We start from the raw sequence: 18872 nt of genomic DNA, 5'->3' as shown, positions 1-18872 counted from the left end.
ATGTATATGGAGTTGCTGACATGAGTGCAATCTACAAAGCCGTTGAGGCTGATCCTCATGGGAGGATTATTGCACCAGGACCCTTAGCACTTTTAAAATGCCATTCAATGCCACGGGCTAGATGTAAACTGCAGATGACCATGTTGTGGTAGTTACCATGGATACCCAAGTGATGTGTGAGCTAACACATAGGCCCAACAGATTCCAAGAAGGCCAGAATCACCAGCGGCACCACCATCGATTGTCAGGTCACCCGGATTCAGCAAATACCAGAGTCCAAAATGATGCAGGTTTATACTGTTAATTTTCAGTTTATCGTTACAGTTGGTGTTATTCCATGTCGGAAGGGACGCAGCTACAGCCAGTGGGGTAACTAGAGACAGGCAGGCAGCTATGTGCAACAAAGGTAGGCGTGTTGTTTTCATATGCAGATCTGAAATATTGTCTTATATGCAAGAGGAGGAGTGATGGGGGTTCAGGCAAAAGCCAGGCTGTGGATTGCATTGCTAAATGCTCCATCAGAGTGCAATGGTCGCCTGTCCTTTTTTTAAGTGATGATGTGGGTTTAGCCTGTGCTGTATGTATGTATGGGTGGCTGACTGCCACCCACCCAGAAAGTGTATGGGAGGCTGGTTGGCTGCCAGCCTTCCTTCCATTCCTATGAGTAATGTGAGTGCTCATGAAGGGGACATGGTTGGGTCCACCCCTTTCCCGGTTATCCCCTCTAGGCCTTTTGGCTTAGATCAAGTGTAAAAAAAAGAAAGGATCTTGCGACAGATCGCATCCTGAGGCACGTTTTTTTTTGTGTGAATACTTGCACTTGGGTGACTTGTGAGCACATACTGATACATACGTTCCCTATCTGGGGACCATAAATTAAATGGATTTTTGAGAAAGGGAGCTGATTTGGAAGCTTGCTTCTGTCGCCCTATGCATTGACCCGATGTGGCAGTATCTTCGGGTAGTGAACAGTGCACCACCCCATTCCAGTGTTAAACAAGAAAGATTCTCATTTAATCCTCCGTGGGTGAGAATTTGAGTTTGAGAATTGGAGACCAAAATGATGAGTTGCACTGACTGGTTTATGAACGTCTATTCATTTAGCGTTTTAATGACCATGTTTGCACACTGATTGGTGTAAAAAAATAAAATAAAACTAAATAATAATAATCTAGCACACCTGTGCAGGTTTGACATGACATGACAGGTAGCTGTCTTGTGGGTGGTGCTGAATCCTGTTAAATGACATGAGGGTCTCATGCCTATACACAAGGGTGTGTCATTGCTGTTGCTTGACCATGCATTGGTTTCTGTGGTCAGTGAATGATAAAAACAAAATTTACCATCCATTGATGGATGGGAAATCCGCCATGAGGCATTTGTTTTTAGAAACTGCTGCTCACAACCAATGTTGCAATGGAGTGTCTCCATCTGCTGGTGGTATTGGAAAGGCATTAGTGCTATGACAGGGTCTGAAGAAGAAGAAGAAGAAGAAGAAGACGGAAAAAAATATATATAAAAAGAAAAAGAGAGAGAGAGAGAGAGACTGACTTAGTGAGCGAGTGAGTGAGAGAGTGAGAGTGAGTGAGAGTGAATGAGTGAGTGAGTGATTGAGTGAGTGAGTGAGTGAGTGAGAACAAATGAGTTAAAGCAAGTGAGTGAGAGAGATCGAATGAATGAAAGTCTGAATGACAGAAAGAAAAAAGGATGAAGAAAGAAGCATGAAGAAAAAAAAATGTATATGGAGTTGCTGACATGAGTGCAATCTACAAAGCCGTTGAGGCTGATCCTCATGGGAGGATTATTGCACCAGGACCCTTAGCACTTTTAAAATGCCATTCAATGCCACGGGCTAGATGTAAACTGCAGATGACCATGTTGTGGTAGTTACCATGGATACCCAAGTGATGTGTGAGCTAACACATAGGCCCAACAGATTCCAAGAAGGCCAGAATCACCAGCGGCACCACCATCGATTGTCAGGTCACCCGGATTCAGCAAATACCAGAGTCCAAAATGATGCAGGTTTATACTGTTAATTTTCAGTTTATCGTTACAGTTGGTGTTATTCCATGTCGGAAGGGACGCAGCTACAGCCAGTGGGGTAACTAGAGACAGGCAGGCAGCTATGTGCAACAAAGGTAGGCGTGTTGTTTTCATATGCAGATCTGAAATATTGTCTTATATGCAAGAGGAGGAGTGATGGGGGTTCAGGCAAAAGCCAGGCTATGGATTGCATTGCTAAATGCTCCATCAGAGTGCAATGGTCGCCTGTCCTTTTTTTAAGTGATGATGTGGGTTTAGCCTGTGCTGTATGTATGTATGGGTGGCTGACTGCCACCCACCCAGAAAGTGTATGGGAGGCTGGTTGGCTGCCAGCCTTCCTTCCATTCCTATGAGTAATGTGAGTGCTCATGAAGGGGACATGGTTGGGTCCACCCCTTTCCCGGTTATCCCCTCTAGGCCTTTTGGCTTAGATCAAGTGTAAAAAAAGAAAGGATCTTGCGACAGATCGCATCCTGAGGCACGTTTTTTTTTGTGTGAATACTTGCACTTGGGTGACTTGTGAGCACATACTGATACATACGTTCCCTATCTGGGGACCATAAATTAAATGGATTTTTGAGAAAGGGAGCTGATTTGGAAGCTTGCTTCTGTCGCCCTATGCATTGACCCGATGTGGCAGTATCTTCGGGTAGTGAACAGTGCACCACCCCATTCCAGTGTTAAACAAGAAAGATTCTCATTTAATCCTCCGTGGGTGAGAATTTGAGTTTGAGAATTGGAGACCAAAATGATGAGTTGCACTGACTGGTTTATGAACGTCTATTCATTTAGCGTTTTAATGACCATGTTTGCACACTGATTGGTGTAAAAAAATAAAATAAAACTAAATAATAATAATCTAGCACACCTGTGCAGGTTTGACATGACATGACAGGTAGCTGTCTTGTGGGTGGTGCTGAATCCTGTTAAATGACATGAGGGTCTCATGCCTATACACAAGGGTGTGTCATTGCTGTTGCTTGACCATGCATTGGTTTCTGTGGTCAGTGAATGATAAAAACAAAATTTACCATCCATTGATGGATGGGAAATCCGCCATGAGGCATTTGTTTTTAGAAACTGCTGCTCACAACCAATGTTGCAATGGAGTGTCTCCATCTGCTGGTGGTATTGGAAAGGCATTAGTGCTATGACAGGGTCTGAAGAAGAAGAAGAAGAAGAAGACGGAAAAAAATATATATAAAAAGAAAAAGAGAGAGAGAGAGAGAGACTGACTTAGTGAGCGAGTGAGTGAGAGAGTGAGAGTGAGTGAGAGTGAATGAGTGAGTGAGTGATTGAGTGAGTGAGTGAGTGAGTGAGAACAAATGAGTTAAAGCAAGTGAGTGAGAGAGATCGAATGAATGAAAGTCTGAATGACAGAAAGAAAAAAGGATGAAGAAAGAAGCATGAAGAAAAAAAAATGTATATGGAGTTGCTGACATGAGTGCAATCTACAAAGCCGTTGAGGCTGATCCTCATGGGAGGATTATTGCACCAGGACCCTTAGCACTTTTAAAATGCCATTCAATGCCACGGGCTAGATGTAAACTGCAGATGACCATGTTGTGGTAGTTACCATGGATACCCAAGTGATGTGTGAGCTAACACATAGGCCCAACAGATTCCAAGAAGGCCAGAATCACCAGCGGCACCACCATCGATTGTCAGGTCACCCGGATTCAGCAAATACCAGAGTCCAAAATGATGCAGGTTTATACTGTTAATTTTCAGTTTATCGTTACAGTTGGTGTTATTCCATGTCGGAAGGGACGCAGCTACAGCCAGTGGGGTAACTAGAGACAGGCAGGCAGCTATGTGCAACAAAGGTAGGCGTGTTGTTTTCATATGCAGATCTGAAATATTGTCTTATATGCAAGAGGAGGAGTGATGGGGGTTCAGGCAAAAGCCAGGCTATGGATTGCATTGCTAAATGCTCCATCAGAGTGCAATGGTCGCCTGTCCTTTTTTTAAGTGATGATGTGGGTTTAGCCTGTGCTGTATGTATGTATGGGTGGCTGACTGCCACCCACCCAGAAAGTGTATGGGAGGCTGGTTGGCTGCCAGCCTTCCTTCCATTCCTATGAGTAATGTGAGTGCTCATGAAGGGGACATGGTTGGGTCCACCCCTTTCCCGGTTATCCCCTCTAGGCCTTTTGGCTTAGATCAAGTGTAAAAAAAGAAAGGATCTTGCGACAGATCGCATCCTGAGGCACGTTTTTTTTTGTGTGAATACTTGCACTTGGGTGACTTGTGAGCACATACTGATACATACGTTCCCTATCTGGGGACCATAAATTAAATGGATTTTTGAGAAAGGGAGCTGATTTGGAAGCTTGCTTCTGTCGCCCTATGCATTGACCCGATGTGGCAGTATCTTCGGGTAGTGAACAGTGCACCACCCCATTCCAGTGTTAAACAAGAAAGATTCTCATTTAATCCTCCGTGGGTGAGAATTTGAGTTTGAGAATTGGAGACCAAAATGATGAGTTGCACTGACTGGTTTATGAACGTCTATTCATTTAGCGTTTTAATGACCATGTTTGCACACTGATTGGTGTAAAAAAATAAAATAAAACTAAATAATAAGAATCTAGCACACCTGTGCAGGTTTGACATGACATGACAGGTAGCTGTCTTGTGGGTGGTGCTGAATCCTGTTAAATGACATGAGGGTCTCATGCCTATACACAAGGGTGTGTCATTGCTGTTGCTTGACCATGCATTGGTTTCTGTGGTCAGTGAATGATAAAAACAAAATTTACCATCCATTGATGGATGGGAAATCCGCCATGAGGCATTTGTTTTTAGAAACTGCTGCTCACAACCAATGTTGCAATGGAGTGTCTCCATCTGCTGGTGGTATTGGAAAGGCATTAGTGCTATGACAGGGTCTGAAGAAGAAGAAGAAGAAGAAGAAGAAGAAGAAGACGGAAAAAAATATATATAAAAAGAAAAAGAGAGAGAGAGAGAGAGACTGACTTAGTGAGCGAGTGAGTGAGAGAGTGAGAGTGAGTGAGAGTGAATGAGTGAGTGAGTGATTGAGTGAGTGAGTGAGTGAGTGAGAACAAATGAGTTAAAGCAAGTGAGTGAGAGAGATCGAATGAATGAAAGTCTGAATGACAGAAAGAAAAAAGGATGAAGAAAGAAGCATGAAGAAAAAAAAATGTATATGGAGTTGCTGACATGAGTGCAATCTACAAAGCCGTTGAGGCTGATCCTCATGGGAGGATTATTGCACCAGGACCCTTAGCACTTTTAAAATGCCATTCAATGCCACGGGCTAGATGTAAACTGCAGATGACCATGTTGTGGTAGTTACCATGGATACCCAAGTGATGTGTGAGCTAACACATAGGCCCAACAGATTCCAAGAAGGCCAGAATCACCAGCGGCACCACCATCGATTGTCAGGTCACCCGGATTCAGCAAATACCAGAGTCCAAAATGATGCAGGTTTATACTGTTAATTTTCAGTTTATCGTTACAGTTGGTGTTATTCCATGTCGGAAGGGACGCAGCTACAGCCAGTGGGGTAACTAGAGACAGGCAGGCAGCTATGTGCAACAAAGGTAGGCGTGTTGTTTTCATATGCAGATCTGAAATATTGTCTTATATGCAAGAGGAGGAGTGATGGGGGTTCAGGCAAAAGCCAGGCTGTGGATTGCATTGCTAAATGCTCCATCAGAGTGCAATGGTCGCCTGTCCTTTTTTTAAGTGATGATGTGGGTTTAGCCTGTGCTGTATGTATGTATGGGTGGCTGACTGCCACCCACCCAGAAAGTGTATGGGAGGCTGGTTGGCTGCCAGCCTTCCTTCCATTCCTATGAGTAATGTGAGTGCTCATGAAGGGGACATGGTTGGGTCCACCCCTTTCCCGGTTATCCCCTCTAGGCCTTTTGGCTTAGATCAAGTGTAAAAAAAGAAAGGATCTTGCGACAGATCGCATCCTGAGGCACGTTTTTTTTTGTGTGAATACTTGCACTTGGGTGACTTGTGAGCACATACTGATACATACGTTCCCTATCTGGGGACCATAAATTAAATGGATTTTTGAGAAAGGGAGCTGATTTGGAAGCTTGCTTCTGTCGCCCTATGCATTGACCCGATGTGGCAGTATCTTCGGGTAGTGAACAGTGCACCACCCCATTCCAGTGTTAAACAAGAAAGATTCTCATTTAATTCTCCGTGGGTGAGAATTTGAGTTTGAGAATTGGAGACCAAAATGATGAGTTGCACTGACTGGTTTATGAACGTCTATTCATTTAGCGTTTTAATGACCATGTTTGCACACTGATTGGTGTAAAAAAATAAAATAAAACTAAATAATAATAATCTAGCACACCTGTGCAGGTTTGACATGACATGACAGGTAGCTGTCTTGTGGGTGGTGCTGAATCCTGTTAAATGACATGAGGGTCTCATGCCTATACACAAGGGTGTGTCATTGCTGTTGCTTGACCATGCATTGGTTTCTGTGGTCAGTGAATGATAAAAACAAAATTTACCATCCATTGATGGATGGGAAATCCGCCATGAGGCATTTGTTTTTAGAAACTGCTGCTCACAACCAATGTTGCAATGGAGTGTCTCCATCTGCTGGTGGTATTGGAAAGGCATTAGTGCTATGACAGGGTCTGAAGAAGAAGAAGAAGAAGAAGAAGAAGACGGAAAAAAATATATATAAAAAGAAAAAGAGAGAGAGAGAGAGAGACTGACTTAGTGAGCGAGTGAGTGAGAGAGTGAGAGTGAGTGAGAGTGAATGAGTGAGTGAGTGATTGAGTGAGTGAGTGAGTGAGTGAGAACAAATGAGTTAAAGCAAGTGAGTGAGAGAGATCGAATGAATGAAAGTCTGAATGACAGAAAGAAAAAAGGATGAAGAAAGAAGCATGAAGAAAAAAAAATGTATATGGAGTTGCTGACATGAGTGCAATCTACAAAGCCGTTGAGGCTGATCCTCATGGGAGGATTATTGCACCAGGACCCTTAGCACTTTTAAAATGCCATTCAATGCCACGGGCTAGATGTAAACTGCAGATGACCATGTTGTGGTAGTTACCATGGATACCCAAGTGATGTGTGAGCTAACACATAGGCCCAACAGATTCCAAGAAGGCCAGAATCACCAGCGGCACCACCATCGATTGTCAGGTCACCCGGATTCAGCAAATACCAGAGTCCAAAATGATGCAGGTTTATACTGTTAATTTTCAGTTTATCGTTACAGTTGGTGTTATTCCATGTCGGAAGGGACGCAGCTACAGCCAGTGGGGTAACTAGAGACAGGCAGGCAGCTATGTGCAACAAAGGTAGGCGTGTTGTTTTCATATGCAGATCTGAAATATTGTCTTATATGCAAGAGGAGGAGTGATGGGGGTTCAGGCAAAAGCCAGGCTGTGGATTGCATTGCTAAATGCTCCATCAGAGTGCAATGGTCGCCTGTCCTTTTTTTAAGTGATGATGTGGGTTTAGCCTGTGCTGTATGTATGTATGGGTGGCTGACTGCCACCCACCCAGAAAGTGTATGGGAGGCTGGTTGGCTGCCAGCCTTCCTTCCATTCCTATGAGTAATGTGAGTGCTCATGAAGGGGACATGGTTGGGTCCACCCCTTTCCCGGTTATCCCCTCTAGGCCTTTTGGCTTAGATCAAGTGTAAAAAAAGAAAGGATCTTGCGACAGATCGCATCCTGAGGCACGTTTTTTTTTGTGTGAATACTTGCACTTGGGTGACTTGTGAGCACATACTGATACATACGTTCCCTATCTGGGGACCATAAATTAAATGGATTTTTGAGAAAGGGAGCTGATTTGGAAGCTTGCTTCTGTCGCCCTATGCATTGACCCGATGTGGCAGTATCTTCGGGTAGTGAACAGTGCACCACCCCATTCCAGTGTTAAACAAGAAAGATTCTCATTTAATCCTCCGTGGGTGAGAATTTGAGTTTGAGAATTGGAGACCAAAATGATGAGTTGCACTGACTGGTTTATGAACGTCTATTCATTTAGCGTTTTAATGACCATGTTTGCACACTGATTGGTGTAAAAAAATAAAATAAAACTAAATAATAATAATCTAGCACACCTGTGCAGGTTTGACATGACATGACAGGTAGCTGTCTTGTGGGTGGTGCTGAATCCTGTTAAATGACATGAGGGTCTCATGCCTATACACAAGGGTGTGTCATTGCTGTTGCTTGACCATGCATTGGTTTCTGTGGTCAGTGAATGATAAAAACAAAATTTACCATCCATTGATGGATGGGAAATCCGCCATGAGGCATTTGTTTTTAGAAACTGCTGCTCACAACCAATGTTGCAATGGAGTGTCTCCATCTGCTGGTGGTATTGGAAAGGCATTAGTGCTATGACAGGGTCTGAAGAAGAAGAAGAAGAAGAAGAAGAAGACGGAAAAAAATATATATAAAAAGAAAAAGAGAGAGAGAGAGAGAGACTGACTTAGTGAGCGAGTGAGTGAGAGAGTGAGAGTGAGTGAGAGTGAATGAGTGAGTGAGTGATTGAGTGAGTGAGTGAGTGAGTGAGAACAAATGAGTTAAAGCAAGTGAGTGAGAGAGATCGAATGAATGAAAGTCTGAATGACAGAAAGAAAAAAGGATGAAGAAAGAAGCATGAAGAAAAAAAAATGTATATGGAGTTGCTGACATGAGTGCAATCTACAAAGCCGTTGAGGCTGATCCTCATGGGAGGATTATTGCACCAGGACCCTTAGCACTTTTAAAATGCCATTCAATGCCACGGGCTAGATGTAAACTGCAGATGACCATGTTGTGGTAGTTACCATGGATACCCAAGTGATGTGTGAGCTAACACATAGGCCCAACAGATTCCAAGAAGGCCAGAATCACCAGCGGCACCACCATCGATTGTCAGGTCACCCGGATTCAGCAAATACCAGAGTCCAAAATGATGCAGGTTTATACTGTTAATTTTCAGTTTATCGTTACAGTTGGTGTTATTCCATGTCGGAAGGGACGCAGCTACAGCCAGTGGGGTAACTAGAGACAGGCAGGCAGCTATGTGCAACAAAGGTAGGCGTGTTGTTTTCATATGCAGATCTGAAATATTGTCTTATATGCAAGAGGAGGAGTGATGGGGGTTCAGGCAAAAGCCAGGCTATGGATTGCATTGCTAAATGCTCCATCAGAGTGCAATGGTCGCCTGTCCTTTTTTTAAGTGATGATGTGGGTTTAGCCTGTGCTGTATGTATGTATGGGTGGCTGACTGCCACCCACCCAGAAAGTGTATGGGAGGCTGGTTGGCTGCCAGCCTTCCTTCCATTCCTATGAGTAATGTGAGTGCTCATGAAGGGGACATGGTTGGGTCCACCCCTTTCCCGGTTATCCCCTCTAGGCCTTTTGGCTTAGATCAAGTGTAAAAAAAGAAAGGATCTTGCGACAGATCGCATCCTGAGGCACGTTTTTTTTTGTGTGAATACTTGCACTTGGGTGACTTGTGAGCACATACTGATACATACGTTCCCTATCTGGGGACCATAAATTAAATGGATTTTTGAGAAAGGGAGCTGATTTGGAAGCTTGCTTCTGTCGCCCTATGCATTGACCCGATGTGGCAGTATCTTCGGGTAGTGAACAGTGCACCACCCCATTCCAGTGTTAAACAAGAAAGATTCTCATTTAATCCTCCGTGGGTGAGAATTTGAGTTTGAGAATTGGAGACCAAAATGATGAGTTGCACTGACTGGTTTATGAACGTCTATTCATTTAGCGTTTTAATGACCATGTTTGCACACTGATTGGTGTAAAAAAATAAAATAAAACTAAATAATAATAATCTAGCACACCTGTGCAGGTTTGACATGACATGACAGGTAGCTGTCTTGTGGGTGGTGCTGAATCCTGTTAAATGACATGAGGGTCTCATGCCTATACACAAGGGTGTGTCATTGCTGTTGCTTGACCATGCATTGGTTTCTGTGGTCAGTGAATGATAAAAACAAAATTTACCATCCATTGATGGATGGGAAATCCGCCATGAGGCATTTGTTTTTAGAAACTGCTGCTCACAACCAATGTTGCAATGGAGTGTCTCCATCTGCTGGTGGTATTGGAAAGGCATTAGTGCTATGACAGGGTCTGAAGAAGAAGAAGAAGAAGAAGAAGAAGAAGACGGAAAAAAATATATATAAAAAGAAAAAGAGAGAGAGAGAGAGACTGACTTAGTGAGCGAGTGAGTGAGAGAGTGAGAGTGAGTGAGAGTGAATGAGTGAGTGAGTGATTGAGTGAGTGAGTGAGTGAGTGAGAACAAATGAGTTAAAGCAAGTGAGTGAGAGAGATCGAATGAATGAAAGTCTGAATGACAGAAAGAAAAAAGGATGAAGAAAGAAGCATGAAGAAAAAAAAATGTATATGGAGTTGCTGACATGAGTGCAATCTACAAAGCCGTTGAGGCTGATCCTCATGGGAGGATTATTGCACCAGGACCCTTAGCACTTTTAAAATGCCATTCAATGCCACGGGCTAGATGTAAACTGCAGATGACCATGTTGTGGTAGTTACCATGGATACCCAAGTGATGTGTGAGCTAACACATAGGCCCAACAGATTCCAAGAAGGCCAGAATCACCAGCGGCACCACCATCGATTGTCAGGTCACCCGGATTCAGCAAATACCAGAGTCCAAAATGATGCAGGTTTATACTGTTAATTTTCAGTTTATCGTTACAGTTGGTGTTATTCCATGTCGGAAGGGACGCAGCTACAGCCAGTGGGGTAACTAGAGACAGGCAGGCAGCTATGTGCAACAAAGGTAGGCGTGTTGTTTTCATATGCAGATCTGAAATATTGTCTTATATGCAAGAGGAGGAGTGATGGGGGTTCAGGCAAAAGCCAGGCTATGGATTGCATTGCTAAATGCTCCATCAGAGTGCAATGGTCGCCTGTCCTTTTTTTAAGTGATGATGTGGGTTTAGCCTGTGCTGTATGTATGTATGGGTGGCTGACTGCCACCCACCCAGAAAGTGTATGGGAGGCTGGTTGGCTGCCAGCCTTCCTTCCATTCCTATGAGTAATGTGAGTGCTCATGAAGGGGACATGGTTGGGTCCACCCCTTTCCCGGTTATCCCCTCTAGGCCTTTTGGCTTAGATCAAGTGTAAAAAAAGAAAGGATCTTGCGACAGATCGCATCCTGAGGCACGTTTTTTTTTGTGTGAATACTTGCACTTGGGTGACTTGTGAGCACATACTGATACATACGTTCCCTATCTGGGGACCATAAATTAAATGGATTTTTGAGAAAGGGAGCTGATTTGGAAGCTTGCTTCTGTCGCCCTATGCATTGACCCGATGTGGCAGTATCTTCGGGTAGTGAACAGTGCACCACCCCATTCCAGTGTTAAACAAGAAAGATTCTCATTTAATCCTCCGTGGGTGAGAATTTGAGTTTGAGAATTGGAGACCAAAATGATGAGTTGCACTGACTGGTTTATGAACGTCTATTCATTTAGCGTTTTAATGACCATGTTTGCACACTGATTGGTGTAAAAAAATTAAATAAAACTAAATAATAATAATCTAGCACACCTGTGCAGGTTTGACATGACATGACAGGTAGCTGTCTTGTGGGTGGTGCTGAATCCTGTTAAATGACATGAGGGTCTCATGCCTATACACAAGGGTGTGTCATTGCTGTTGCTTGACCATGCATTGGTTTCTGTGGTCAGTGAATGATAAAAACAAAATTTACCATCCATTGATGGATGGGAAATCCGCCATGAGGCATTTGTTTTTAGAAACTGCTGCTCACAACCAATGTTGCAATGGAGTGTCTCCATCTGCTGGTGGTATTGGAAAGGCATTAGTGCTATGACAGGGTCTGAAGAAGAAGAAGAAGAAGAAGACGGAAAAAAATATATATAAAAAGAAAAAGAGAGAGAGAGAGAGAGACTGACTTAGTGAGCGAGTGAGTGAGAGAGTGAGAGTGAGTGAGAGTGAATGAGTGAGTGAGTGATTGAGTGAGTGAGTGAGTGAGTGAGAACAAATGAGTTAAAGCAAGTGAGTGAGAGAGATCGAATGAATGAAAGTCTGAATGACAGAAAGAAAAAAGGATGAAGAAAGAAGCATGAAGAAAAAAAAATGTATATGGAGTTGCTGACATGAGTGCAATCTACAAAGCCGTTGAGGCTGATCCTCATGGGAGGATTATTGCACCAGGACCCTTAGCACTTTTAAAATGCCATTCAATGCCACGGGCTAGATGTAAACTGCAGATGACCATGTTGTGGTAGTTACCATGGATACCCAAGTGATGTGTGAGCTAACACATAGGCCCAACAGATTCCAAGAAGGCCAGAATCACCAGCGGCACCACCATCGATTGTCAGGTCACCCGGATTCAGCAAATACCAGAGTCCAAAATGATGCAGGTTTATACTGTTAATTTTCAGTTTATCGTTACAGTTGGTGTTATTCCATGTCGGAAGGGACGCAGCTACAGCCAGTGGGGTAACTAGAGACAGGCAGGCAGCTATGTGCAACAAAGGTAGGCGTGTTGTTTTCATATGCAGATCTGAAATATTGTCTTATATACAAGAGGAGGAGTGATGGGGGTTCAGGCAAAAGCCAGGCTATGGATTGCATTGCTAAATGCTCCATCAGAGTGCAATGGTCGCCTGTCCTTTTTTTAAGTGATGATGTGGGTTTAGCCTGTGCTGTATGTATGTATGGGTGGCTGACTGCCACCCACCCAGAAAGTGTATGGGAGGCTGGTTGGCTGCCAGCCTTCCTTCCATTCCTATGAGTAATGTGAGTGCTCATGAAGGGGACATGGTTGGGTCCACCCCTTTCCCGGTTATCCCATCTAGGCCTTTTGGCTTAGATCAAGTGTAAAAAAAGAAAGGATCTTGCGACAGATCGCATCCTGAGGCACGTTTTTTTTTGTGTGAATACTTGCACTTGGGTGACTTGTGAGCACATACTGATACATACGTTCCCTATCTGGGGACCATAAATTAAATGGATTTTTGAGAAAGGGAGCTGATTTGGAAGCTTGCTTCTGTCGCCCTATGCATTGACCCGATGTGGCAGTATCTTCGGGTAGTGAACAGTGCACCACCCCATTCCAGTGTTAAACAAGAAAGATTCTCATTTAATCCTCCGTGGGTGAGAATTTGAGTTTGAGAATTGGAGACCAAAATGATGAGTTGCACTGACTGGTTTATGAACGTCTATTCATTTAGCGTTTTAATGACCATGTTTGCACACTGATTGGTGTAAAAAAATAAAATAAAACTAAATAATAATAATCTAGCACACCTGTGCAGGTTTGACATGACATGACAGGTAGCTGTCTTGTGGGTGGTGCTGAATCCTGTTAAATGACATGAGGGTCTCATGCCTATACACAAGGGTGTGTCATTGCTGTTGCTTGACCATGCATTGGTTTCTGTGGTCAGTGAATGATAAAAACAAAATTTACCATCCATTGATGGATGGGAAATCCGCCATGAGGCATTTGTTTTTAGAAACTGCTGCTCACAACCAATGTTGCAATGGAGTGTCTCCATCTGCTGGTGGTATTGGAAAGGCATTAGTGCTATGACAGGGTCTGATGAAGAAGAAGAAGAAGAAGAAGATGGAAAAAAATATATATAAAAAGAAAAAGAGAGAGAGAGAGAGAGACTGACTTAGTGAGCGAGTGAGTGAGAGAGTGAGAGTGAGTGAGAGTGAATGAGTGAGTGAGTGATTGAGTGAGTGAGTGAGTGAGTGAGAACAAATGAGTTAAAGCAAGTGAGTGAGAGAGATCGAATGAATGAAAGTCTGAATGACAGAAAGAAAAAAGGATGAAGAAAGAAGCATGAAGAAAAAAAAATGTATATGGAGTTGCTGACATGAGTGCAATCTACAAAGCCGTTGAGGCTGATCCTCATGGGAGGATTATTGCACCAGGACCCTTAGCACTTTTAAAATGCCATTCAATGCCACGGGCTAGATGTAAACTGCAGATGACCATGTTGTGGTAGTTACCATGGATACCCAAGTGATGTGTGAGCTAACACATAGGCCCAACAGATTCCAAGAAGGCCAGAATCACCAGCGGCACCACCATCGATTGTCAGGTCACCCGGATTCAGCAAATACCAGAGTCCAAAATGATGCAGGTTTATACTGTTAATTTTCAGTTTATCGTTACAGTTGGTGTTATTCCATGTCGGAAGGGACGCAGCTACAGCCAGTGGGGTAACTAGAGACAGGCAGGCAGCTATGTGCAACAAAGGTAGGCGTGTTGTTTTCATATGCAGATCTGAAATATTGTCTTATATGCAAGAGGAGGAGTGATGGGGGTTCAGGCAAAAGCCAGGCTATGGATTGCATTGCTAAATGCTCCATCAGAGTGCAATGGTCGCCTGTCCTTTTTTTAAGTGATGATGTGGGTTTAGCCTGTGCTGTATGTATGTATGGGTGGCTGACTGCCACCCACCCAGAAAGTGTATGGGAGGCTGGTTGGCTGCCAGCCTTCCTTCCATTCCTATGAGTAATGTGAGTGCTCATGAAGGGGACATGGTTGGGTCCACCCCTTTCCCGGTTATCCCCTCTAGGCCTTTTGGCTTAGATCAAGTGTAAAAAAAGAAAGGATCTTGCGACAGATCGCATCCTGAGGCACGTTTTTTTTTGTGTGAATACTTGCACTTGGGTGACTTGTGAGCACATACTGATACATACGTTCCCTATCTGGGGACCATAAATTAAATGGATTTTTGAGAAAGGGAGCTGATTTGGAAGCTTGCTTCTGTCGCCCTATGCATTGACCCGATGTGGCAGTATCTTCGGGTAGTGAACAGTGCACCACCCCATTCCAGTGTTAAACAAGAAAGATTCTCATTTAATCCTCCGTGGGTGAGAATTTGAGTTTGAGAATTGGAGACCAAAATGATGAGTTGCACTGACTGGTTTATGAACGTCTATTCATTTAGCGTTTTAATGACCATGTTTGCACACTGATTGGTGTAAAAAAATAAAATAAAACTAAATAATAATAATCTAGCACACCTGTGCAGGTTTGACATGACATGACAGGTAGCTGTCTTGTGGGTGGTGCTGAATCCTGTTAAATGACATGAGGGTCTCATGCCTATACACAAGGGTGTGTCATTGCTGTTGCTTGACCATGCATTGGTTTCTGTGGTCAGTGAATGATAAAAACAAAATTTACCATCCATTGATGGATGGGAAATCCGCCATGAGGCATTTGTTTTTAGAAACTGCTGCTCACAACCAATGTTGCAATGGAGTGTCTCCATCTGCTGGTGGTATTGGAAAGGCATTAGTGCTATGACAGGGTCTGAAGAAGAAGAAGAAGAAGAAGAAGAAGAAGAAGACGGAAAAAAATATATATAAAAAGAAAAAGAGAGAGAGAGAGAGAGACTGACTTAGTGAGCGAGTGAGTGAGAGAGTGAGAGTGAGTGAGAGTGAATGAGTGAGTGAGTGATTGAGTGAGTGAGTGAGTGAGAACAAATGAGTTAAAGCAAGTGAGTGAGAGAGATCGAATGAATGAAAGTCTGAATGACAGAAAGAAAAAAGGATGAAGAAAGAAGCATGAAGAAAAAAAAATGTATATGGAGTTGCTGACATGAGTGCAATCTACAAAGCCGTTGAGGCTGATCCTCATGGGAGGATTATTGCACCAGGACCCTTAGCACTTTTAAAATGCCATTCAATGCCACGGGCTAGATGTAAACTGCAGATGACCATGTTGTGGTAGTTACCATGGATACCCAAGTGATGTGTGAGCTAACACATAGGCCCAACAGATTCCAAGAAGGCCAGAATCACCAGCGGCACCACCATCGATTGTCAGGTCACCCGGATTCAGCAAATACCAGAGTCCAAAATGATGCAGGTTTATACTGTTAATTTTCAGTTTATCGTTACAGTTGGTGTTATTCCATGTCGGAAGGGACGCAGCTACAGCCAGTGGGGTAACTAGAGACAGGCAGGCAGCTATGTGCAACAAAGGTAGGCGTGTTGTTTTCATATGCAGATCTGAAATATTGTCTTATATGCAAGAGGAGGAGTGATGGGGGTTCAGGCAAAAGCCAGGCTATGGATTGCATTGCTAAATGCTCCATCAGAGTGCAATGGTCGCCTGTCCTTTTTTTAAGTGATGATGTGGGTTTAGCCTGTGCTGTATGTATGTATGGGTGGCTGACTGCCACCCACCCAGAAAGTGTATGGGAGGCTGGTTGGCTGCCAGCCTTCCTTCCATTCCTATGAGTAATGTGAGTGCTCATGAAGGGGACATGGTTGGGTCCACCCCTTTCCCGGTTATCCCCTCTAGGCCTTTTGGCTTAGATCAAGTGTAAAAAAAGAAAGGATCTTGCGACAGATCGCATCCTGAGGCACGTTTTTTTTTGTGTGAATACTTGCACTTGGGTGACTTGTGAGCACATACTGATACATACGTTCCCTATCTGGGGACCATAAATTAAATGGATTTTTGAGAAAGGGAGCTGATTTGGAAGCTTGCTTCTGTCGCCCTATGCATTGACCCGATGTGGCAGTATCTTCGGGTAGTGAACAGTGCACCACCCCATTCCAGTGTTAAACAAGAAAGATTCTCATTTAATCCTCCGTGGGTGAGAATTTGAGTTTGAGAATTGGAGACCAAAATGATGAGTTGCACTGACTGGTTTATGAACGTCTATTCATTTAGCATTTTAATGACCATGTTTGCACACTGATTGGTGTAAAAAAATAAAATAAAACTAAATAATAATAATCTAGCACACCTGTGCAGGTTTGACATGACATGACAGGTAGCTGTCTTGTGGGTGGTGCTGAATCCTGTTAAATGACATGAGGGTCTCATGCCTATACACAAGGGTGTGTCATTGCTGTTGCTTGACCATGCATTGGTTTCTGTGGTCAGTGAATGATAAAAACAAAATTTACCATCCATTGATGGATGGGAAATCCGCCATGAGGCATTTGTTTTTAGAAACTGCTGCTCACAACCAATGTTGCAATGGAGTGTCTCCATCTGCTGGTGGTATTGGAAAGGCATTAGTGCTATGACAGGGTCTGAAGAAGAAGAAGAAGAAGAAGAAGAAGAAGAAGAAGACGGAAAAAAATATATATAAAAAGAAAAAGAGAGAGAGAGAGAGAGACTGACTTAGTGAGCGAGTGAGTGAGTGAGAGTGAGTGAGAGTGAATGAGTGAGTGAGTGATTGAGTGAGTGAGTGAGTGAGTGAGAACAAATGAGTTAAAGCAAGTGAGTGAGAGAGATCGAATGAATGAAAGTCTGAATGACAGAAAGAAAAAAGGATGAAGAAAGAAGCATGAAGAAAAAAAAATGTATATGGAGTTGCTGACATGAGTGCAATCTACAAAGCCGTTGAGGCTGATCCTCATGGGAGGATTATTGCACCAGGACCCTTAGCACTTTTAAAATGCCATTCAATGCCACGGGCTAGATGTAAACTGCAGATGACCATGTTGTGGTAGTTACCATGGATACCCAAGTGATGTGTGAGCTAACACATAGGCCCAACAGATTCCAAGAAGGCCAGAATCACCAGCGGCACCACCATCGATTGTCAGGTCACCCGGATTCAGCAAATACCAGAGTCCAAAATGATGCAGGTTTATACTGTTAATTTTCAGTTTATCGTTACAGTTGGTGTTATTCCATGTCGGAAGGGACGCAGCTACAGCCAGTGGGGTAACTAGAGACAGGCAGGCAGCTATGTGCAACAAAGGTAGGCGTGTTGTTTTCATATGCAGATCTGAAATATTGTCTTATATGCAAGAGGAGGAGTGATGGGGGTTCAGGCAAAAGCCAGGCTATGGATTGCATTGCTAAATGCTCCATCAGAGTGCAATGGTCGCCTGTCCTTTTTTTAAGTGATGATGTGGGTTTAGCCTGTGCTGTATGTATGTATGGGTGGCTGACTGCCACCCACCCAGAAAGTGTATGGGAGGCTGGTTGGCTGCCAGCCTTCCTTCCATTCCTATGAGTAATGTGAGTGCTCATGAAGGGGACATGGTTGGGTCCACCCCTTTCCCGGTTATCCCCTCTAGGCCTTTTGGCTTAGATCAAGTGTAAAAAAAGAAAGGATCTTGCGACAGATCGCATCCTGAGGCACGTTTTTTTTTGTGTGAATACTTGCACTTGGGTGACTTGTGAGCACATACTGATACATACGTTCCCTATCTGGGGACCATAAATTAAATGGATTTTTGAGAAAGGGAGCTGATTTGGAAGCTTGCTTCTGTCGCCCTATGCATTGACCCGATGTGGCAGTATCTTCGGGTAGTGAACAGTGCACCACCCCATTCCAGTGTTAAACAAGAAAGATTCTCATTTAATCCTCCGTGGGTGAGAATTTGAGTTTGAGAATTGGAGACCAAAATGATGAGTTGCACTGACTGGTTTATGAACGTCTATTCATTTAGCATTTTAATGACCATGTTTGCACACTGATTGGTGTAAAAAAATAAAATAAAACTAAATAATAATAATCTAGCACACCTGTGCAGGTTTGACATGACATGACAGGTAGCTGTCTTGTGGGTGGTGCTGAATCCTGTTAAATGACATGAGGGTCTCATGCCTATACACAAGGGTGTGTCATTGCTGTTGCTTGACCATGCATTGGTTTCTGTGGTCAGTGAATGATAAAAACAAAATTTACCATCCATTGATGGATGGGAAATCCGCCATGAGGCATTTGTTTTTAGAAACTGCTGCTCACAACCAATGTTGCAATGGAGTGTCTCCATCTGCTGGTGGTATTGGAAAGGCATTAGTGCTATGACAGGGTCTGAAGAAGAAGAAGAAGAAGAAGAAGAAGAAGA

At 43.5% G+C, this 18872-nt stretch overlaps 11 pseudogenes; all 11 read left to right on the top strand.

Moving 5' to 3' along the window:
- The first annotated feature begins 717 nt into the window (after positions 1-717).
- On the top strand, positions 718-982 carry LOC130288548 (U2 spliceosomal RNA; annotated as a pseudogene).
- Positions 983-2452: 1470 nt separating this feature from the next.
- On the top strand, positions 2453-2716 carry LOC130285997 (U2 spliceosomal RNA; annotated as a pseudogene).
- A 1467-nt stretch (positions 2717-4183) lies between these two features.
- LOC130285996 (U2 spliceosomal RNA) lies at positions 4184-4447 on the top strand (annotated as a pseudogene).
- A 1479-nt stretch (positions 4448-5926) lies between these two features.
- LOC130285995 (U2 spliceosomal RNA) lies at positions 5927-6190 on the top strand (annotated as a pseudogene).
- A 1473-nt stretch (positions 6191-7663) lies between these two features.
- Positions 7664-7927, top strand: LOC130285994 (U2 spliceosomal RNA; annotated as a pseudogene).
- Positions 7928-9400: 1473 nt separating this feature from the next.
- LOC130285993 (U2 spliceosomal RNA) lies at positions 9401-9664 on the top strand (annotated as a pseudogene).
- A 1474-nt stretch (positions 9665-11138) lies between these two features.
- LOC130285991 (U2 spliceosomal RNA) lies at positions 11139-11402 on the top strand (annotated as a pseudogene).
- Positions 11403-12869: 1467 nt separating this feature from the next.
- LOC130288414 (U2 spliceosomal RNA) lies at positions 12870-13133 on the top strand (annotated as a pseudogene).
- A 1470-nt stretch (positions 13134-14603) lies between these two features.
- LOC130285990 (U2 spliceosomal RNA) lies at positions 14604-14867 on the top strand (annotated as a pseudogene).
- A 1475-nt stretch (positions 14868-16342) lies between these two features.
- On the top strand, positions 16343-16606 carry LOC130285989 (U2 spliceosomal RNA; annotated as a pseudogene).
- A 1478-nt stretch (positions 16607-18084) lies between these two features.
- On the top strand, positions 18085-18348 carry LOC130285988 (U2 spliceosomal RNA; annotated as a pseudogene).
- The last annotated feature ends 524 nt before the right edge of the window (positions 18349-18872 follow it).

Source organism: Hyla sarda, chromosome 8 (assembly GCF_029499605.1).
Source record: "Hyla sarda isolate aHylSar1 chromosome 8, aHylSar1.hap1, whole genome shotgun sequence".
Classification (NCBI taxonomy): Eukaryota; Metazoa; Chordata; class Amphibia; order Anura; family Hylidae; genus Hyla; species Hyla sarda.
Note: the sequence above shows the minus strand (reverse complement) of the source record. Positions and strands in the feature narration are given on the sequence as shown.